The 24,645-nt window shown below is 33.1% G+C and overlaps 1 protein-coding gene across 3 annotated transcripts in view; it reads right to left on the bottom strand.

The window, feature by feature from the left end:
- The window catches only part of LOC125056382 (breast cancer anti-estrogen resistance protein 1), a 90,533-nt gene that overhangs the window by 36,082 nt on the left and 29,806 nt on the right, over positions 1-24,645 (bottom strand). Inside the window, exon 2 of one of the 3 annotated variants that reach the window (XM_047659429.1) lies at positions 20,445-20,476. The exons of the other annotated variants lie outside the window; for them this stretch is intronic. The gene's annotated coding sequence lies outside the window, so the exon portion shown is untranslated. The remainder of the gene's footprint in view (positions 1-20,444; positions 20,477-24,645) is intronic. 3 annotated transcript variants of the gene reach the window in all.

Genomic DNA, 24,645 nt, shown 5'->3' with positions numbered 1-24,645 from the left:
TTTAACAATTAAACTAAATAATAAATGTGTAGTATAAACATCTGTATCTGCTTCATGATCAATCTATCTAATAGGCAAGTAGATGAACAGCCTCCTGTGCCTGACACACGCTGTCGAATTTTTGGGTTTGTTGGGCAAGCCGGTTTCCACACGATGTTTTCCTTTACCGTTCAAGCAAATGTTAAATGCATAGAATTAAAGTCCATTGGTGTACAACCGGGGATCGAACCTACGACCTCAGGGATGAGAATCGCACGCTGCATCCACTAGTCCCAGACTGCTCTAAATGTGTAATATATTTGTGTATATTTCTGTTAACGAAGTTTAATATAAACAAATTACTGAAATAAAACATCATCTATTATTAAAAGGACATCCATATAGGCACCATTTTATATATTAAATAGAATTCATAATAAGGCGAAATAAATTTTGTTGATGTTTAAAATAGGATAGCGGTGGAATGAGATGCGCTGACATACAGATTTATTGTAATTGCCTCAACAGCCTTATTCACAAACAGTGATTGTAGATGAAGTAAATTAATTCGCTAAAGATTTAGTGGATACTTGATATAACATTTATTACTCGATTCACTGTTTCAATAGTTTTATAACGTATGGTTCGGTAATTGATTTCAGTTGTCATTTTTAATTATTACCCATGAAAGATGAAAGGTAATGTCTTTTATTGACATAACCTTTACACATTTAAAGATAGCAATTTTTAACCGGATTAAAGTTATGTATTATTATAAATCTACAATTATTTTACATATATTTAAATTTAACCGACGTTTACGCGTGCTTTACAGCGTGCGTGGTCACGGTGAATGAAGACAAAAGGTGTTGAATGTCAAAAAAGTATCACAGCTGTAGAAAAAGTTGCATTATCTGTATTTATTTCCCCGGAGTTGGTATCGACTAAAATAATAATGATACATAACTTTAATCCGGTTAAAAATTGTTTTCTTTAAAGATGAAAGGTAAAATTAGATGCACTAGCCCCTCACGCCTAGCACTTCCCTGTGTCGTGGGCATCTAGTCTATATATTATCACACATGAATATGAAAGATGAATGAATATCATACATGATAATAAATACTACATAACACTTGCTATGATTTTACTACTGTTACACAAGAAGTATTGTCTCGGTTTAAGCCTAATACAGGAATATAAGATGTTTCCTGACATTGTTAGTTGTTGTATTGAATCGACAGTGGGAATCAAACAGGATGAAATAATGAAAATAAGATGTATATCTAATCACATTTCGTATATATAACGTATATGTTACAACTTTGAAGAGATATTTCATGTTAAACAGAATAAGCCTTAACGCAGTTTAAGGATGTCACAGGACAGACATTTGCAAGTGAGGCGCCAAGATAGTGGCGCCCTACGACCTTGCGCAAACGCCGATCGTCGCGCCGATGACGCCGAATCGAGATAACACGTGGACCCCACTTCCGATCCACTTATTGTATTTATTTACGTAATAGGTTATATTTAGAGCGATTGCACTGATCGAGAGTATTTCTGACATTTCATTGAAAAGTAAACATTATCGTACTTTAACACATTATGATTTTATTAGGTGTATTATTCGGTAAAATAAATAAAAGAAAACTAAAATAATTTAATTTAATAATAATATAAGTAAACATATGTATTTTGATTAATTGGACATTAACCACAAGTTGGAATTTAAAAATAAGATTACTTTTTAATTACTTATTGTGTCTAACAGCCGCTTATATGGTGATTTAACTCATTAAAGATTTGAATAAACCACTTATTCAATCGGAAAATAAAGGTCCTTTATTGCCGTATTCATTTATGCATTTTTGTATTCATAATAATTAATCATTAGAGGTACATTAATGGATCCTGAGTAAGGTACGAAACTAAAGTAAGAACAAATTTATTTTCAAAGATTTACTGTTTTATTTATTTTTATAAAGGTTTATTTTTGCTTCATCTTTATTCACGTGATGTCAATATAATATTTTAAATTGTGTACTTTTTTGTAACTTGGCCTTACAAAAAAGTACACAGAGTTACGTAGATGAGGCCTCGCATCTGCCATATAATCAAATTATCCACGATTAAATGACAATAAAAATGTTAATCCCTAGAACAAGTCTAGACTTTAGATAAAAACTATTCGCTTGATTTAAAGTCATTATGAGCAGCCCTGTATTAGGTTCAGACAAGATCAGATGCAGAATGCTAAGATGGCGCCTATTAACGTCTAGACTTAGGTTTTTGTTCTTAAGGAAAACCTAAGGAATTATTTTATTAAATTTTAGTAAATGAATAGTCTTGTGTGTGAATGTATTATTTTCACACCGTCAAAGAAAACATCATAAGGAAATCGGAATAGTTTAGACTTAGCCCTAAGTAGGACTGCCCAATATGTCAAAAATGTGATGATGTCCAAGCTCTGAGTCTTACCTTATTTATTGTTCTTAGACGTAGTGTGTAAGGAAATCGTCACAGAAATATGTCTGCCTCAAGAAACGTGTCGTAATACATACGAATAGCATGGTTGACAAAATATATTGAAGTTCTACACAAAGAAGGCGATTAATCTGGACTACCGTCTCTTTCGCCGATCGGAAGAGGAGACGCCGTTCTATTTACCCTGGGGTTAAGTCGCGGGGGTTTGCGATAGTACGGTTAAAAAAGGGCTCCAGGGGCTTGAAGCAAGGATATAGTGGATGGGATCGTAGACAAATAATAACTGTTTTTAAACTTTAAACCCTTAGAAGAACTCAATGAGAGACAAAGTAACGTTATTACGATCTCCGAAGTTCTGATATAGAATCTATACCACATTAAAACCTTTAAAAAAATGTACATAACTTATATTTATTTGGTTTTGAACATGCACCATATACCATGGAAGAAGTGTTATCTGATCACCTAGAATACAGGGGTGCTAGGTAGTTCCCAGCGTTAGAAAAATTTGGTCACTACCATATTTTGTTATGAATAAAGTTATTATTATTAAGCCTTTATTTATGACACCCAGTATAATATATATAAACACTAGTTTAAGTTACATAACCTAACTTAATCTAATACATCAGATGGGCCGGTTTGGTGATCAGCGTGTCCTGAGAAACATAGGCCTCTTCCAGCTGCTTCCATTCTTTTCTAGCTCTTCTTGTCCAAGTTGTGCCTCCTATTCTCTTTATATCGTCTGCCCATCTCTTTCAATGTAGTAGTATTATACTTATAACTAAAATCTTATTTTAAATTTACCCTTTCGTGAGCTACCGTCTGGCTTAAAAATGTATATGCATAGATCTTTTAAGCTTTCTTAATCAAGAACACCAACCAAATGTAAAAACGTATACATTGTCACACCTGGCGTAACCGCGGCCAAATCCAGTATTAATCAAAATTATACGCAATAAAGATCGAAATGTCAAACTGACATACATTTATATTAATGGTAGTATATCACTTGGTACGAACACATGCCACTTACGATCCACCGAGAGCAAGATTACACCTCAGATACAAATCTCTTTAAACAATAGCTTTACGTCGATTGCACTGAGATATGGGATTTTTAACTTTATACCTGTGTGATAAAGTATATTTTACGCAGACCGGTGATTTGTCTCAGAAACACCTGGGGGCGACATAAGCTTCAGACGCGGGTTTATTTTTAGCTCAAGTTTAAATAGATGTGAAATTCGCTACGTAAATAATGAGGGGTTTTGAAGGTTATTCATTTTACTTAGTAGCAAATTTTTAGCAAAAAAAAAACATAATATACAAAGTAGAAATAATTGGTGACTCTTGATACGGAGGTCTTGCGTTTAAATGTCAGTAACCATTGGTTTATTTTTATGATCGCAATGCATAATTGCACGTGAAGGATAAACATCGTGGAGAATCTTAACTGAACTGAATCCTTAGGGTATGTTCCTGAATTGAGACGCAGCGCGATCTATGACACCCACAAGTAAAATCCAATACGTTTTTGACACACACGGAAGGCATTTTTAACCTCTTTTGTCTCACTGTAACTCTTATAGCTGTAGCAATTGAATTGTTAATCATTACATACATATACAAATTGTCTATAAACTGTCGTAAAAATCTAGTTTCTAAAAAGATAATTTATAAAAAATAAGGTCGAACAGTTATCGATAATAAAGAATATGAAAAATGTATTCCTTTTTTAAATATCAAGTTTAATCATTAATAAAATGGTTTTTTTTAAACTGTATGTGTATTTTTATCTACATAACTGATACAGTTTAAACATTTTATTATTTTTTTGGCGCCAATGCCACAGATAACAAAACTTTTTCAGATTTTTTAAGGGCAGACTATATAAGGGCGTTATAAAAAACGTTAAAGCCTATATGCACGACTATAAATAGAAGTGCAATAATTAGATTCTAAGACGCTGATTTCCTGGCACAAGTCCAACTTTGGCGATACTTATTAATAATAATCTAGCCATTTACGGCACAAAGGGAAAGGTATAATCGGATTGATTTATTCTTTTGTCTGATCCGTTATTCATTGCGTATCAATATAATACCTTGAGGTTTGATAACCAGAGATGAATTTAAATTATGGTAATATGTGTCTTCACTGACATAGGGTATACACATAACGGATAGTTTTTCTATGAATGTCTTAAACGAAAAATTAATTTGAGTGATACCAAGATTGGTTTAGGGTAATTACATTGAAATATTTGATGTGCTTTTGTTAATTCTGTAAATCACACACAAAAATAAACACGGCGAATAAAAAGAGTGGCGGAGAGTTTATTGCCAGTTCTTCTCTTGCGTTCTACGCCCTTGATTTTAGAACTGGCACTAAATGTAAAATTAGAAGCATTAATATGTATTTCTTTACTGACAAGTCATAAGTGTACAATGTGTTACCTATATGTGATTTTTGAATTTTGAATTTTTTATTGAACACACATCATATCAATTCTTTGTTTTAAGTGGTTTAATGATTAGCATTATAATTAGCTAGCGGTTCTCAATACGAATACCAATTTTTGTTTACTTGATTTAAACAAATTGTGCTTATAAACGAGAAATGGGGTACAATTGGGGGTTAAGCGTTTTCAACATGTACTATGACTTTTCACGCAACGTTCATAAAATAATTGGACATCCTATTTTAAACTTTGAATTGAACGTTTTTCATGTAAATTATGGCTTTTACATCCCAGTAGTAAAGCTAGTTACAACTGGTTGCAATAGGTTATATTATGCAGCTATATTCTAGAATCTAGACAGTAGGTACACGTATCCCCTTGACGTCGTGAGCGTGAAAACTTAATGTCTGAAGTACTAAAACTTGTACTGAAGCTTACAACACTTTGGCCAAAGTGTTAGAAACTTTTAACTTTGTCTAAAATTGTATAAAATTTTTGTTGGAATACAACATTTAAATCAAGACTGAAACTGTAAATTTTAGAATTATATAATTTTAATCTAATCTCATAATTTCAAGGTTAAACTAAGATAACTGTCGTAAATGTTTGTTTAGTAAAATTAGCATTGATAAGATTTTTTTTTAGCCAAGCCGAAAATTGCCTAGAATTCCCGATTTCAACAATTGAATTCGTTAATTACGATCAAGTGTTTTAACTATCAGAGAATTCTATAGAAGCGCAATTTAGTAGCATTTATTTGAATATCCGTAATGCTAATGATGTTAACTTGGAAAGAAAGCAAAAACTCAATATTTAAATCAGAGTTAATATTGAAGTAACGTTGTAACTTCGTGATTTTTCACTTGATGAACAATATTTAAATATTCAGGGTACGACAGTAGCAATAAAGCTGTTATAATTAATCGTTAGGGCGTTCACCGTAGGGCGGGCGGTTCACAGGTGACCTTTAGTTATGGGTAAAAAACTAAAATGTTCGACTAACTCTTAAATATGTACTAAAGCAACATTTTAAGTTAAATGAATATATAATTGAATTAAACGTAGTTGGGTACTTAACTCTTCATATTTAATTTAAATGTAAACAATATAATATAATATAATATAATATAATATAAAGGACACATTCAAATAATGAATGTTTAGAATATAATAAAAACATTTTGCCTATTTCGTTTATGAATGGTAAAAGTTTTTATAGAATTTATTTTATATATTGTGTTTAAAAGAGCAGAGTAAGCCTATGGATTAAGTGTGGCATCAAACCTAGGATCGTGCATTTGAATCCCGGCTAGTGAATATTTCTTTTTGCGTGCGCTATTAACACTTTTTTATGTTCTACGGTGAAGAGAAACATCGTGAGGAATCTCATCTTATGGACCTAACAAATGCTGATTTACAACTTGTATATAAAGAAGAATGATCAGAATTCAATAAAGGAGTCAATACACAAAAGGTTACGCAACTGAATTTTGTTTTATTATAGGGAAGAGTTCTCTTTGCTCTGTGGTAGTTTATAAAGGCGGGCATACTCTATGCATAGGGTAGTCTGTAGGGCGGGCGGCGTTAACGAATGAGTCGACACGTGTCCCTGGCCACTGCTGATAAGGGACCGGGATGACCTCATAACTCTTTGTAATGGCGACAAACAAGTTAAATTGGTTTGTCTTTAATTAAATTCCAGTACAGCGGTCAACGTTTCAAAAAGGACGCAACGAAGCGAATTATGTTTAATGAACTGTTGGCTGTATTCGCTTAAAAGTTATGTAATCGATAGACTAAAAATAATCTAGAATTGTATGATTAAATTATTTGTATCCTCATTTCATAAACTGCCAGACTTCAGATAGCAATACTACTGTATAAATTGAGTGTCACTATGGTCGTTCCCATACTCCTCCGAAACGGCTCGACCGATTCTTATGATTTTTTTATGCATATTCAGTAAGTCTGAGAATCGGCTACTATCTATCTTTCAAACCCCTAAGTGATAAGGATGGTCTACCCCTAACATTTTTTTTTAGACAATACTTTTTTTGTTTTTATTTTTTTATGTTACAGCATACAAAAATACATACAATCCTTACCTGTTACCCCTCTGCAATCAACCCCTATTTTTATTATAGTAAATAGTTATTTTTATTGAACTAAAAAAATGTTTCCTAGAAATAATATACATGGCAAAACTACGTTTGCCGGGTCAGCTAGTAAAAATATAATATCTTTATACATATAACATTAACTTTTGCAAATATAAATAACTTAATAGAAGTAGCAATCGCAGAGTGCTTTAAATTTTAATGATGTTAAATCCGGCTTTTAATTAAGTTAATGTTGAAGTTATAGCAAATTTTCCTTGACCTTTTAACATTTATTCGGGAAGTGATTTAATTTTGTATAAAAGATGGACTTCTGGTTCAATAAATAGATGAAGAGTAATCTTTATAAATAAGTAAATTTATTACGTATACATATTATTTATACTTTTTTTTTTTAGAACCGGAGGCAAACGGGCTCATCTGATGTTAAGTGATACTGCCCATGTACTCACGGGACGAGACGGCTCATTGGTCTAGTGGTTAGTACCCCTGACTGCGAATCCATGGGTCCCGGGTTTGATCCCCGGCTGAGACAAACATCGATGTGAGGAGCATGTTGTGCGTAGGTCTTGGGTGTTTAAATATGTATTTATATGTTTATCTATCTATAATATGTACATATGTATATCCGTTGCCTAGTACCCATAACACAAGCTTCGCCAGCTTAGCATGGGACTAGGTCAATTGGTGTGAATTGTCCAATCATAAAAAATAAATAAAAAAAAATGTACTCGTACACTATCAATACCAGATTGCTCGCGAGTGCGTTGCTGATACTTCAACAAAACGTATCTAGACGTACATACAAAAAATTTGATAAAGGAAAATAGCAGTGTCCAGACTCGTTCATAAGAGATAATGATTACTAACGTTATGTATTTATGTTTCCATAGCCCAAAGCTAAAAAAGGTCATTGACCTCTACTGTGATACATAGTTTTTGAGATATGTTTATATATTAGTTAATGGCCTATCCTCAGTCAAGCTGTATAGAGCCTGTCAGTATCTTTTTAAATGTAATAAATATCCTAGCGCCGAGGCCAATCAGGCATATTGACTGGAGAACATTCGTACTTTTATTTGCACATCACAATAGGCGATGATTTTAGCACTTAGTGTTGCAATTTCTATGACCTCAACGATCTCTGAGTGTGCGAAATTCTTTAAGTTATGGGATCAAAGATCAAACGTACTTTTATAGATTTTAGCTTTGTAATAATGAGAAAAGAATGTGAATGGATTACAACGTATTTATTTCATTTACAAAAGCTTGCTATCGCTCGTACATTGGTGTATTGGTAGGTACATTAAAATACAATACTCAATTAACCATAAATAATAATAATTTATTTGCAAGAATAAGGTACAATAATATTATGGTGGTACAATCTAAACTTCGCGTATGACACACGTAATGGCGTGGAAATTGTCTTACATAATTAAAAGGTAGAATTTTATATAGTAGTACATTACATTATCCATCATATAAGTATGTAAGGTGCAAGGTGCATAGCCAAGTGTAAAAACAACTACGCTAGTTTTTTATATATGGCCAAAATTATTTAGGATCATAATTTTTTTCTACATCGGAAAACTTATCCCAAAACTCCCGAACTGATTGTAATTATAACGCCATTCAGTAAATATATAATAGTAACGTAAACTACAACCAAATCATTTTGGGCGAAACCGCGGTACATACTTATACATAATATTAATAAACACTTTATTTATATACTCTGCTAAGAGCAGTTACTTCCAGTCAACCCAAACGATAAAAACTCAACTTAATATATATATATGCGTTTTTGGAAGTAAACTGAAGCACGAACAGTCTTTTGTTTCTTTATTACAATAAAAATAAAGCTCTCCTGCAACTGCTTGCCTGTAAGTGACCGCTCATTAGCCGTAAAACTACCTTTTGCACTCCCCGAATTCTATGTATAGAGTACAAATAAATCCATCGCATAAACCATATTCGTTTACCATAATACCTATCTTAGAATACTCAAGTGCGATGTGTAAACTTTCAGTGCTATTTCGATGGACTCTTCCTTGTACTATTTTGTCTGTTTGTTTATATCAATATCCGTTGCTGGATCTCGACCAAACATTACAACCAGAGTTTAAGAATAACATGTTCATGAATTAAACACTTTCCTTTTATGATAATACTAGTTATTTGCGATGTACCAACATTTAAAAAACTATTCTTAAACAAAAGACAAAAAGCTTGAAGGAAAGAATACAAAGTTCTATTTTCGTAAATGTTTTCGACAGGTCTACATTTGTAATAGACACACCCACGAGGGGAATTCCTCTATCGATCCTGACTTTCCGTTTAATCAATATTTTAATAGGCGAGCTTCTAACGCATAGCTTTGTGCGACATTGCACACGTTATGATATTAACTATGCAATTACATACAATAATAAGACATATACCAGCTATTTTATAACTAACAATATATATAGAAATAGTCGGTTATGAAGACATAAAGATATATATATATAATATTTACGGTATAAAGATACCTACTGTATCCTACTATTCGACTATTGATATTGACCTGCTCGCTATAGACCACAAGCCCATGAACAAAAAATACCTGTGAAATGACCCAACCTGAATTACGCTTAGAAGGCTGTTACTATATCTGAAAATAGCTCTGAGCACTATGCCGTCATTTCTGAGCGGTACATGTGAGTACGTGAGTGAATGGACTTTCTCAAGTACAATGGGGGAATTTCGACTAATTATTAATGAACGGCTTTGTTATAAGTGTATAGATGATTAAAAATAAATGTCGAAAAACCTAGTGCCGTACAAAAGTGATGGTGCCAGAAGTCGGTGCAAATTTTTAATTCGACGACAGTTGCAGAAGCAATATAGGTCATTTATTACTGTACGGCATTTGTGTGATTCCTTTTGGACACATATACAGATACTTTACCCGTAAACGCCGTACATATTCCCAGCGGAGCGGTCGAAAGCCAAGGGTCGCAACATATGTCTGATTAGCATATAGGTGATGATGATATGAAACAACATAAAATTAAATGATCTTGAGAGTACTTCACAAATAGATAACATTTTCCAGCATGCCGTACATTTTTTGTGGAACACATAGGTGTATGGGGTAAAATACTTCCCTCCGAAAAGAGTCATTTTCCGGTGACTTTTATCTGTACGGCAATAACACAGGTTATTAATACTTTAGACAATCTTCAATAAAAGATAAATGCCGTACACTTTCGATAGTCCGCTACCAGCGCCAACCAATACAGGGCGTCCCAAAGTTATGGGAAATGAAGGGAAAGTACCTTAAATATCGTAGATAGGGTATTTTACTAAAAGAAGACTTTATGTTATTTTTAAAAGTTATTAATTCTGCATTCAAAGATTTTTAAAAAATTACTTGCCTCGTCTGGGAATCGAACCGACTTAAATGTAAAAAAAAACACCCCTACTTTTATGATGCCAATCGAAAGAATGGCCAAAAACTAATAACTCTTCTTAAGTAACATAGTATTTTAAAAGAAAGTAACAGCGTAAATATATCTTTTTAATCAAATTAAAAACATTATCTATCGTATTCGGCCTAAAAAAATCCCCTACGAGTCTGTTACTTTAGAAAAGTTATTAGGTTTTGGCCATTCTTTCGATTGGCATCATAAAAGTAGGGGTGTTTTTTTTTTAATTTAAGCTGGTTCGATTTCCAGATGAGGCAAGTAGTTTTTAAAAAATCTTTGAATGCAGAATTACTGACTTTTAAAAATAACAAAGTCTTCTTTCAGTAAAATACCCTATCTACGATATTAAAGGTACTTTTCCTTCATGTCCTATAACTTTGGGACGCCCTGTATTATATTTTTATTTTTGTTAAAAATATTTTTCTTTTACCTCTCTCTGCTGGTACGATAAGGCTGTAAATATACTTTACAGCCTTATGGTAGTATACTCAGATATGTACAGTTATTAATGACCTTAAGGGACACCTCAAACGTCGTCGAAGTTTTTATCAGCTGTAAAGAATAATCTGGAGTAAAATGTACGGCATCTGGTTTTTTTTGTTTATTTATATTTGTTACATATAAAATAACAATAATCTTTGAAAATATTACTCCCCATATTACTCTAGGAGCATTTGAAAAGTCATCTAAATTTCGGAAATTTCATATATTTTTTATCATAATATTTTTATTTGTTACCATTTATAATGAACGGCTATAATGTACAACGGTAATATTTAGTAACATTATGTAAAAAAACAAGTTGCCGTACATTATTCTCTGATCTTACAGCAGTAAGAACTTGGTAAATCCTGAAATTTCGATAAATATTTAATTACACAAATATTAACTATAATATTTGGACGGCATAGTTATAATATATTATTTTCCGTATTAAATAATATTTTGAACATGTTGCCGTACATTTTACAATGACCTTAGGGTATATGGGTGTAGGGGTAGGGTTCCGACCCTTGGCATTCGACCGCTCCGCTGGGAATATGTACGGCGTTTACGGGTAAAGTATCTGTATATGTGTCCAAAAGGAATCACACAAATGCCGTACAGTAATAAATGACCTATATTGCTTCTGCAACTGTCGTCGAATTAAAAATTTGCACCGACTTCCGGCACCATCACTTTTGTACGGCACTAGGTTTTTCGACATTTATTTTTAATCATCTATACACTTATAACAAAGCCGTACATTAATAATTAGTCGAAATTCCCCCATTGTACTTGAGAAAGTCCATTCACTCACGTACTCACATGTACCGCTCAGAAATGACGGCATAGTGCTCAGAGCTATTTTCAGATATAGTAACAGCCTTCTAAGCGTAATTCAGGTTGGGTCATTTCACAGGTATTTTTTGTTCATGGGCTTGTGGTCTACTACTGTTCAGCAAAGAGCTCTGACATCTGATTTCTTTAGGGAAATACATTAAATAATTTGTATCACAAAGTTCACTGTCCTAAGTGTTTCCCATCTAACTTATTTTGTTGTTTTCTTTGTGCCATACAGTCTAAACTAAAATGATTTTATCAGTATCAATCCACCTAATTATTAAGTACTTAAATGTGAAGATTTTATTTATTGGCTTACAAAGTTTATTAAATAATTTAGATATAAGCTGTAACTAAATTATTCACTTGCACTTTTGTAAAAAATATTGTTAGCACTAATATTTTTATTTTATATAGGTAGCTTATTTTCAAATAATTTCATAACAGGATGTACCTAACTAACCTACTCTACATTTTTTCACTAAGTGAATGTAATTCTTTTAGAAATAAAATCTTTAAACCGAAGCTGTAAAATTCTTAATAAATAGTGAAATATTGTAAGCATTACTCCGTTAAGAATCATATCGATGTTTTTGTTTGTATAGTTACATTAATAGTTAATAGTTTTTATTATTAATAGTTCAAAAACTAATATAGTAAGGCATTTATTTTTAAACTATTAACTGACAAATAGGCTGTGCATAAGTCGTATCGTAACGTTTCATTTAATTCGGTTATATAAAATTCATATTGTATTGCGAATTATCGAAAATCTTCCTACTCGACGTACCTTATGAATTTTGAGTTATTTATTCATTTCCAAGGACTTTAATATTTACTATGAAGATCTAGGATTGCGTCTAGGTGGAGGGCAAAATACAAGTTTTTTTTTAAATAAAGACTACATGAATATCACATAGAGAACAGAAGAATCAATTACAATTTTGTATTAAAACAAGAACCATTACACAAAAAATATGGGCCTCAGATTTCTGAATCTGTTTCATGATCATTTGTAAATCTAAAAAAAGGCAAGTAGGTGATCAGCATCCTGTGCCTGAGGCACGCCGTTGACTTTTTCGGTTGCCTTGCCTTAACAAGCTGGTTTCCTCACTATGTTTTCCTTCACCGTCCGATCAAATGTTAAATGCGCACATGCAAAGAAAGTTCATTGGTGCGCCGAGGATCGAACCTACGACCTCAGCGATGACAGTCGCACGCTGAAGCCACTAGGCCAACACTGCTATACTCAGTAATACCCCATTCTATATTCTATGGTACAATATGACATTTAGTCTATTCTTATCTGTTTTAAAAATGCACAGCTGTTCGTATTAAATAATGTTCACAGCTGTGTGAAAACTAAGTTTCAACGTCATATCCGTCATAACATATGAATTTAGACGTCATATTCAGTTGCTCTCTTTACCAAGCAGCCATGTGTAGGTAACTGAAATGGTTTATTTCCGGTATGCAAAGTTCTACGTACAAATTTAAGCACTTATCTTTGCTTTACCCGTAAGGCTAATGTTTCATACAAAATAAGTATAAAATTAAGCGCTTTTTGAAGGCACTTTGAGCTTGTTTTCCTTTCCTCGCATGCATTAATGAAATATATAAATCATCATTCTAAGAATTAAAAGAAAGCGTGCTATATTTCGCGTGTAATAGAATGTCAAGACACACGTAGACGACCTCAATTATTCTTAATCAATCATTAACCGTTATTTGGCTAGCAGTCTTTAGGTTATTGGTCCTTAATCGATTACTCGATGTGCGAAACCGGAACATATTATAATCGAATCGTGTGACGAATTGCTTGCAACGCCTTTCTGAATCTTGTGTGTTTATGTTAAAATCTCACGCAGGTTCCGAAAAATGGTTCTTTAGAATATTTTTATTTAAAACGTTGACTTTTTTCCAAGCGCATTTAACATTCGCTCGAACGGTGAAGGAAAACATCGTGAGGAAACCGGCTTGCCTTAGACCCAAAAAGTCGACGGCGTGTGTCAGGCACAGGAGGCTGATCACCTATTTGCGAATTAGATTGATGATAATGAAACAGATACAGAAATCTGAGGCCCACAGATAAAATGGTTGTAGCGGAACTGATATATTTTTAAATATATTGATATATTTAAATATACTGATATATTTTGTGTGTGTTTTTTTTATTTGATCAATTATGTAATAATTAATAAAAATATTCTATTTGTTTGAACACATTAAATTGTACTTTAAACTTGTATTATATTAAGATGTATTAATATACAGCAACTTAACTAAAAAACTAATTCAATTTACTCGATTTTCTAGTATTTCGTATAATCAAAGGCTAGACCACTTTTTGCTTGAACAAGTTATATTTTTCTAGACATATAATAAACCTTAATCTTCGATGTCTAGACTATCCAACATAGTAAACAAAATGCTATCAATTTTATTTACATAAATTGGGATTTCGCTCTCTTTATTGCAAGCTTCAATCAACATTTATACATGATAAACTTATTAAATGACAATAACTATATAATTCTACTGTACGTGTGTATGTCAGTGAACTCCTCTTCAACCGCTGGACCGAATTTAAATGATTTTTTGTATGCGTTTGGGTGCGCCCTGGATGGTTTAGATTCACAATTCAGGCGCTGTAGTCGGTAACTAGGTTGTTTTCTATACAGCAAATAAACAGCTGGTATATATATAAATCTTCGGTGCATGTGTTCGTAATTAAACTTCTAAACGGCTGGACAGATTTTGATGAAATGTTTTGTGTGTTCAAGAGGAGTCGAGAATGATTTACATTATAGATTTTTTTTTAATGTAAGATGTGTGTACAGGACCCTTTCAGCATCATTAACATCATTTAATTAGAGCAACGTATTAATTCTGTTCTTTGGACTTTAGAAATAGTATGTCGGAGCAATGGCGCTATAATTTAATAACATGAAAGTCAAATTAGTTCAAAATCATTTAGTGGTTTATTTGATTTGTCAATGTTGCTAAATCTACTAATTAACAGAATTATAATTATTATTCAATGGTCAATGATGATAATAACTTCATAGTCATTTTTACGTTACGTTATTACTCCAATAAGTATATTTTTCGTTGCAATAATAATTGGTTAAAATATACAATTAAACATATTGAAATACCCTATTGTCGTCTACATTCTATCCAGACATGAAGACAGCCATTTTGACGGCTGACTTACAAATTTTGGCGGCGACAGCTATGTTGACAACTGACTGTTTGACAATTGTTCACGACAGATTAAAAATGAGATTTTATATGTAATGCTTGTTGGTAGAAAAATATCACAAAGAGATTATTTATCAGTACGAGGATATACTATGTAATGTTATATACATTAACATATAAATGAGATGACTAGTATGAATATAAAATACCTTACCTTTAGTATGAGATTATATTTCTTCTGTCAGCAATTCCTTTGTTTAAGTGAATGAGTAATACATACGTAAAATTACTAACATTTAAAAGTAGGTTTATTGAAGTAGATCGTAATAAAAACAACGTATTAATCAATTTAATCATAATCTGATTAGTAATGTAAAATACTAATTAGATTTTAATTAGTTCAACGATTTTATTGTGAAACAGTTAAAATAAACAAACGTAGGTTTAACGCAAATAAATATCCAATATTCATTACTTACGTATAATTTTCAGCAGCAGAATAACTTATTTTATGTGTATTTAATAAATATTTAACATTACTAGAATTTATTCTATTTATAGAAGTAACATGGTCACTGCTTTAATAAAGGCTTGCTAATTTATTTATATTCACTCTCAATACCAGAGGGCTCGCTAGTGCGTTGCCGGCCTTTTAGAAACTGGTACGCTTTTTTCTTGAAGGGCCCTAAGTCGGATCGGTTCGCATATACTTTAGTGGGTCACTTTCTATTATTATTCTAAAAATATTGTTTACATGTATTTCTAATAAATAGATACACATATAGTATGTAATGTTAACTGCCATAACTAAGTATAAATTGGCGTTCTTGAGGAAGCGCAACTAACTGTATGTGTCGTCACTTTTCATTTTGTTGGCAAAACATCCATTCATATTAATAACAAAATTTAACGAGACAATTTTTAAAAGGTTGTGTTTGCTGCACTAAATTTCAAACGACCAAGATAACTTTGTAAATAGAGTTACAAAATCTTTGTTCCCCATAGGTTTTGCTGATTTAAATATTAAGGAAGCATAGAACATTGCCTTATTAGCTTTCTATTGTACCTATAGTGTAATAACACTAAATGCACCACTCTGAGTACAAACTTAAACGTTTATTGATCGGTCAGAGTGAGGCTTTCACGGCTCAGTCCTACATCCTCATGAGAGAATACAAAAAATATTTCTGTACGAAAATAAAACAATAAATATAAATTACAAAATATACCGGGTCAAATGAGTCGATGACGAAAATGGCTTAAGCAGAAATGAATCAGCCTTCGATCAGATTCGCACGAGACCATGGAAAGTACGAGAACCCAAAGGTCAGCTGCTGGGCCCAACGAATGTCATTATGCAAGGGTAGCAAACCAATTATTAAGATAGTAATGACTCTTTTGCGTCGAAGAAAATTAGGCCGCAAAAATATTACCAAAACTTTTGTTTCAATTAGTCGTAAAATATTAATTGCTCTAAATAGTTCAGAAACCTTTAAGAAACCTTTAGATGATACTTGACTCGACACCTCGGGCCTAGTGAGAAGATTGAAAAGGGCAAAACCATTTGAATTAGTGAATTAGTGTTAGTGCACGTTAGTATTAAGTGCTAAACAGTGAGTGAAAAAATAGAACACAAGAACAAAGTGTATTCGTGTATTTAGTGTTATTGGACACTTTCTTATGTTAAATAATAAATATCCTTTTTAATGAACTAGGTTAGACTTAAATTACTTATTAGTCTTAAGTTATTCTAGATCGTAATATTCCATGATGTCTTAGTGAAGACCATGTTAAAAAAAAAAACTTGACTTAAAGTCCTGTGTCCCCCACGTGGAGTAGGTGGCACCCAGCTAAGAAAACCAGCCTGATCGGTCCTGGACAGCTGTATTAATTTCACTCCACGTCATTCCAGATTTTCTTTCGATTCTGCAATGATGTTTCGCTTGATTGGATCCCAAAGAATGTAATATTACCATTGAAATGTATTTTTACATGATTCAATGTTTCATTCGTAATAAGTAACATACGTAATAATATGTATTATTAATCTCATCCCTGAGGTCGTAGATTCGATCCCCCCGGCTGTCTACCAAAGGACTTTCTTTCTATGTGCACATTTAGCATTCACTCGAAAGGTGAAGGAGAACATCGTGAGGAAACCAATTAGACCCAAAAAGTGACGGTGTGTGTCAGGCACAGGAAGCTGATCACCTATTAGATTAACAAATGATCATGAAACATACACAGAAATCTGAGGCAAAATGGTTGTAGCGAAACTGATTTATTTTTATTCTCTACCCTTTAGATAGAACCTAGAAGGGAGGTTTTGGCACCCCAGAATATTATTTTTTGCACGATATTACTAAAGAGAAAATAACTTTTATCACAACGCAACTATCCAGCCTCGTTACTAAAATAAACAATGAGCCAGCCCTAATATCGGGCTTTAGTGTAAGAAAGTTACAGTTCCACAAATTCCTGATATAAGCTTGCCTATTGGAGATTTATGGTGACAACTTTGGCTCCGTTCCAACTTTCCCTAGAATCGTCTCAACAAAAACAACGAGCTGGGCGGTCACTTCCAATACTTGTGGGAAGAAAGCCGAAGGATCAACAAAAAACCTGTTAATGACCTGTGGCCGGTCATGTTTGAGTGAATACATTAGGATAGTTAAGGACATGACATGTAATCAATTATGGAGAATAAACTTGCTCTAGATATTTATCTGCTTAATGGGGATTTAATCAAGCGTCATATAGACCTATTGAGTTGCAAAGCTTAGATGATAAAAAAAAAATGTATAGCTTTTCATCGGTGGGGGATAGATTGTCAAAAATGTAATAAAAACTGTTGGATAAGCGTCAGATATTGATAGCATCCATGTCCTATGTATTTTTAATAATGTACGTATGTTAATATGAATGTTTGCATAATGCGGCTGGTCGTACGTAAGGGTAGAAAATGAGAAAAAGAATGTAATCGTCGTCAGATTTTCTAAGAGGATGTATATCTATGTTTGTTCTTGACATATTACCTATGGGGTACTAAAACGTCCAGCATAGCTACAACTCTTGGTCTAAGCATTCAAATTTCTGTATATGTTTCGTGATCATATTTTTTGTATCAGCTTCTTTTTTGCCATGTGAGCCAGTAATAAATGCATACATACAATGAATGTCTAGGGACAGCCAGGGTTCGAACCTGTGTTTATACATTAATGTATCATGCATTTTTGTACCTAGGACGCCAATTTCCATACAAAGTGTTCTTGAACATACGAGCAAGACACTCCAAATAGTATGTGTTTAATTAATTTACAGAACAGATAAAATGTCTAATATTAAAGAACAATCGTCGCCTACAAACACTTTAAATTCCAACAAGATCACGGCTGCATTATCTGTCCTTTAGGTAGATAGCAGACAATAAAATAATGCTTTTAATTGCGCCATACCAAACTAAGGATTCATTAAAACGCATTCCGCTAAATCGGCCCCTTTATTAAAATACCGCTTCGCCTATTCGACCCAAAACATGTGGCCGGTCTTGGGGACGGTCACTTAAAATATTTGCACAAGAAATAAAAACTTTTCCGAACACCATTAAAAACAAATGTCCTTAGACGGCCTTCCAGTGTCATTCTGAGAATGCAGCTACCTGCCTTTATACGTAGCCGACGCGCAACCCGACCTAATTCGATTATTGATTAGGGAGCAGCCTCCCGACGGGATGAAGCGACCTTTCGAAACCAATAGTGTAATGCCAGTGACCCAGTACGAGTGACGTACAAATGCGGCCATATGGTAGAGCAACGTGCGTTTATGGACGAAATCGAATATCATAGAGCAATAAACAATGGAATGTTACTAGTATTGTATTACATAATCTAAATATTTGTTGTAATAAAATGTTGTACAGTACTAATTAGCGTATGTTTTGAGATTATCTTTTGCAAGTAATGCTTTGTTTAGATCTACTCAAACTTTTGAGATAGACTGTCTAACTATTTTCTTCATACAAAAATAATAACATAATGATACTCATTAAACAATTTACACAAAAAAAATCTGAGGAGAAATTTTAACATCTACGAATAGTAACAACAAAATACAATAAAAGAAAGAAATTTATAAGATTTTAGAAACTATTTAAGATTATGCATTAGTGACTATATTAAACTTATAAAATTATGATTTTGATTCTGTTAATAATAAGGTTTAAATATTTATAATTTCAATAACCCGCTAAAACGCAATGCAAGATGGCGTCGCACAATTCCCTCTAACGTTCCTCCCTCTAAACTTGTATACACGTAAACGAACGTCAAATTTTCAGAGCGTTAATTGTCATCCAGACATTTTTTACCAACATAGTTGTCATAATCAATTCGAGTAATCTGTGACCGTATTACGTGACCGACGCGGATGTAAATGATTAAAAATTTTCAATTCGGATTTTATTTAATATTAATTTACAAGTGATTCATTACTCACTCATACTCTCAATAACACTTTATTTTCGTCATGGTCGCCGTCAACTTCACCTAGCCATACACAAGTTTCATATAATCTTAATGATAAATGAATGTGTACAGTGACTCTTAAACATTACTTATGCGTTCAGTCGTGACCGACTCAAACACAGCAAAGGCATTGTTGGAACGTCTTCATTTGGAACCATGACAAATTTAAGCTAGCTCAGTTCGACAGTAGATATTCGTTGAGGCTCTATACACTGGCTATTTCTCGAGCGACTTATTTTATTAAGATAAGGAGCGTAGTTTAAAGTTTCGTTTTGTACTATGTAAATATTGCATATGCTTTTATACTTTCCACTTTTTTTTTAATAGAACAGGGGCAAACCAGCAGGAGGCCTGATGTTAAGTGAAACTGCCACCCATGGGCACTATTAATACTAGAGGACTCGTGAGTGCGTTGCCGGCCTTTTAAGTACTCTCTTTTCTTGAAGCACCCTAACAGGAAGTGGTTCGAAAATAATTCTGCAGCTGGTTCCACATAGTGTTGGTGCGCGGCAAAAACTGCTCAACGCTTGAAAAAGTTGTGTAATGACGGACGTCGAGGTGATACGGGTGGAATTTCGTATGCTGCCTGGATGTCCGATGACGAAGGTTAGTTGCAGGTATTAATGCGAACTAATTGTCTGAACACTGTCCATGGTAAATCCGGTAGAAGATGCAGAGATACCCCACATCTGTAACGTGAAGGGCTGAAGCCGCTCGAAAAGGGATTGGTCGTTGATGATTCGAACCGTTCGTCCTCTATACAAAATTTTACTCTTTATTAAATTAATGTCATTGATAAATTAATGGAAATTAAAAACGGCAAAATGTCAAACTCAAAAGGTACGTTGTCCAATATATATATTTTAAAAATTACCTCAATGTCTGGTTTCTATAACTCGAACATACCTGGAACAATAAATATACTTTACACCAATTCAATATAAATATCGTACAATTCGTTCACACATTGTATCGTGACACAATGCCATGGCATGTCTCAATAAATCGCTTTATATTGAGCTGGTTCTCGCAACTGCGTGAAAATAAGAATAAAATATTTCTTTATTTTTATTATCAACCGATTTTGATGTAAGATGTTCTCGATTAAATTGTATGAAAATATATATAAACTACTTGAAAAATATTAAAAATTTTGTTTAACTTCAATGGCCAAGAGGCCGACGACTATTTGGTCTAGTGGTTAGTACCCCTGACTGCAAATCCATGGGTCCCGGGTTCGATCCCCGGCTGAGGCGAACATCGATGTGATGAGCATTTGGTGTTGTTCTTAGGTCTTGGGTGTTTAAATATGTACCAGCTTAGCATGGGACTAGGTCAATTGGTGTGAATTGTCTTTAAAAAAAAAAAAAAAAAAAAAAGAGGTAACTGAGAGATAAAAGGTTCACGTTTTTTAAATTTCGAAGGTTGATAACCTCGACACTGAGTCTAAGGATAATAAAGATAGCTGTGCCGTGAGATTGTTTGTCTTCTAGGTGCCTTAAAAGGTCATATGGATTGTTATCTACTTAATAAAGATTACAATAACAGTTTCGGCTTCCTTAGTTACACATAAGATTTATAGTTCAAACTAATTCTGATATATTACAGTGAGTATAAGCTTAATAAGCACAGATGCATTGACGTAATTTATACAGTTGTAGAATAAATAAATATAAATTAGAACACCGTCCTACCTATAATTTCTGATCTATTCGATAATATTCATAAAACAGAAGTCATTCCAGCTCAATAGATTGACACTGACACTTATCCACAAGAAAGATGACAGGTACAACATAGGCAATTATCGCCAATCGTAGACTGTATTTTATTTCATAAACAACTCATACTATAGACAATCAAAGACAAAGATGAAGTAACTTTTCGACACTTTAAAAACTCGTTTTTTGGAAATATAAAAACTAAATTAGAAATAGACTGCAGACTAATAAATCAGTTTAATGGTAGTAATAAAGAAACGCGTTCCGGAGAAGCTGTCCGTTCGGCTGTAAATAAACAACAAGTGATTAAATTTGCATATGCCCATAATACGTAATATAAACGAATTTGGCGCTCGTAAAGTGAAACCACTTTCAGATTAAAGGTGTAATGGCCCCGAAATTGATAGTGTTACCAGCGAATTTAGCTCCGTTCTTTGAAGATTATATGTTAAAGGTGCCAAATAAAAGCCTTAGCTTACAAACAAATTATAGAAGTGTATTTATAAATTGTTATTGAGTAATTTAATTAAACAATTTTTTTTATAGAACAATTTACTTAAAATTTTTTATAGGGCAAACGGGCAGGCTCTCTTTTCTTGAAGGACCCTAAGTCGAATTGGTTCGGGAATACATCAGTGGACAGCTGGTACCACATAGAGGTGGTGCGCGGCTGCGTTGGTGGGATGGGGTTGTCAAGGACCCGAAGGTTTTCGAAGTTGGACGAGCACGAAATAGATTGTGATAGCGAAATATACTGGAGCTAAGCTAAGGCGCACAAGGGGCTTTACAGCTATCGATGACGATGATAATGAAGGCCTGGATACGGTCCCCAAAAAAAATCGGCCTAACTTTTATCGAAGGACCAGCAGACAATGATCAACTAATGCTTATTAGTTGATGTTGTTGTTGTTTTGTTTTAGTTGTAAATGTGAGATCCTTAATAGTTAATTCATATTTAAAAACGCCTGTAACTGAACAATCAAATTTCCCAACAATGAAAAACCTTAAATGCAAGCAACAGGTGTCACAAAATTGTTTTTCCCGAGAGCCCTGTTGTTGCTCAATGTATTTAAACGCTGCCTTTAAAGGTAATTTTTCAAACGCCTCCACGAGCTTCACAAGGCTCCTCGAGGCAGCCTAGTTTTAAAAGTTTACTGAATTAAGTGTTTGTTTGCAAAAAAATGCTTCCATACTTTGAGATTGGGGCTGATGCAACGAAGTAATGAAGTTTTAGAGTGTTATTATAATCAAGTTTCACGTCAATAATCCTTATTTTTATTCCAATTAAATTATTATATCTATGAAGGTATTTTGGCATAAGAGACGGTAGGCGACAATTGTTTTAGATTTTTGAAATTTTCTTTATTTTGCGCCTATAGTATTATAAAGATTTGTTATATTTATTTCTCAGTATAATCGTTATTATAAATTGTATTCTTTTATAATTATTTACTCAACTGCATTAGTGGCTTAAGGGCCACCCTCAGGTCGTGCGTTCGAATCACAGCTGTGCAAAGGAAGTTTCTTTTGTACGCAATTAGCACTTGCTCCTACGGTGAAAGAAAACATGAGGAAAACGGAATTTCTCAAGCCCAAAAATCGATGACATGTGTCAGACAGAGGGTTGTACTGTCTATGAAAACAAAATTGATCGCAGGATCGAACGGGATTAAAGCAAAATCGACCCAATTACCTATTGAAGGAAAATATTATTAGTAACTAACAGAATATACACTAAAACATATGCGTCGTGTCTGTGAGATTGCCAACATATTGCATAACATCAATGACTTCGACTCTTTCTTACGTCAATTTCGACAAGTGATATGTGCGTATCACCTTCGTGTAGCCTGTTCATCAATGTGAAACTGTCTATCAGAAATCAAGGGCTAACATGCATATTTTGTTCAAGTAACTGACCACCAATGTAGAATGATATATGAATCTATTAATTGCTAATTATATATACGAAGTATTTGAACTTAAAAATGGACACCAGTAAAAAATATTGTTTTTTTAATAGAACAGCCTTGCGATTCTGTAACTCACTTTTCGAACTCACACAGCGGTTTTCACATCGGCGGTCGCTTTCAAATCAGTCGTGAAGCAGTCATTTTATGATTTGGCATTCTGATAAACAATAAACTACAAGCTGCCTTATCAGAATGCCAAATCATAAAATGACAGAATCGCAAGGCAGGGGACAAATTGATGGCTCTGATGTTATACAGCCGCCCATGGACACTCACACTGCCAGAATGCTCGTTGGCCTGTTTAAATGTATTGAGTCGAAGGTGCGCAGATCACACACAAATTAATTTGTTATATCAAATTTTAATAAGTAAATATATTTTTGTAATTCACGTAAAAAACGATATAAATATAAAAACTACATTTCACGCCCTATGACAAGCAATCTGTCACAATAGACCCTGAAATAGGGTGTTCTTTTAGGAAACTATATTTTAATATGTTTATATAACATTTCCGGTATTAAAAGTTTGAGCTTCAAGGTTCAGATTTAATTAATTATAGAACTTTCAGAGATAAACCAATTATAATTTACGATCGGATTAAACTTTTTGCAATGGCCTTAATATTTTAAATCAATTAAAAGTTATATTCAAAATGTAATCGTAAAGTATTTTTTAATAAATTCTGTGTTACCATTAAAAGTTTAAGTAAGATTGATGCAATAATGTTTCACAGATATTGTAAAATAGATCTTACATGGCAATGAAAATTCATAATTCCACCAAATAATTAAACATATATATATGTATTTTCATGTGTCCTTTATTTATATTGTCCTGATCGCTGTTTTACGACGTTTATATATGTATGTTTTAATTGTTTTGTTTTGTTCAATTAGTTTTGTCTAAATATCTATATATCTTATGTATTTCTTAAAATTATAAAGAAGAAAGATTTGTATGTAAGTATGTTTGTAATGAATTGGCTCAAACAGTATTGGACCGATTTTGTAACTTTCACCATTTGAATGTTACATTAATGATCCATACAAAACTGCAATAATGTTTTTAATTACCCAAGTTGTAAAAAATGCATATAAAATATCTTTCATGATCAGATAGAACAAAAAATGTTCCACAAATATTAAAGAACGAGTCAATATCTACAATAAATGTTCACCCGTTCGAAGCCGGAACGGGCTAGTATATTGTATATTATAAAATACAATTGAAAAAAAAAATAAACATTTAAATAAAAGTTACTCAAAAATACTTTTAGCATTTAAATTGTTAATAGCAACACTGTTTTAGGCATGGACAACACCACAGATTACGTAATTTAATATACTAGGTGAAACAAGAGAAATTATACAAATATGAT

The sequence above is a fragment of the Pieris napi genome, chromosome 15, assembly GCF_905475465.1.
Source record: "Pieris napi chromosome 15, ilPieNapi1.2, whole genome shotgun sequence".
NCBI lineage: Eukaryota > Metazoa > Arthropoda > Insecta > Lepidoptera > Pieridae > Pieris > Pieris napi.
Note: the sequence above shows the minus strand (reverse complement) of the source record. Positions and strands in the feature narration are given on the sequence as shown.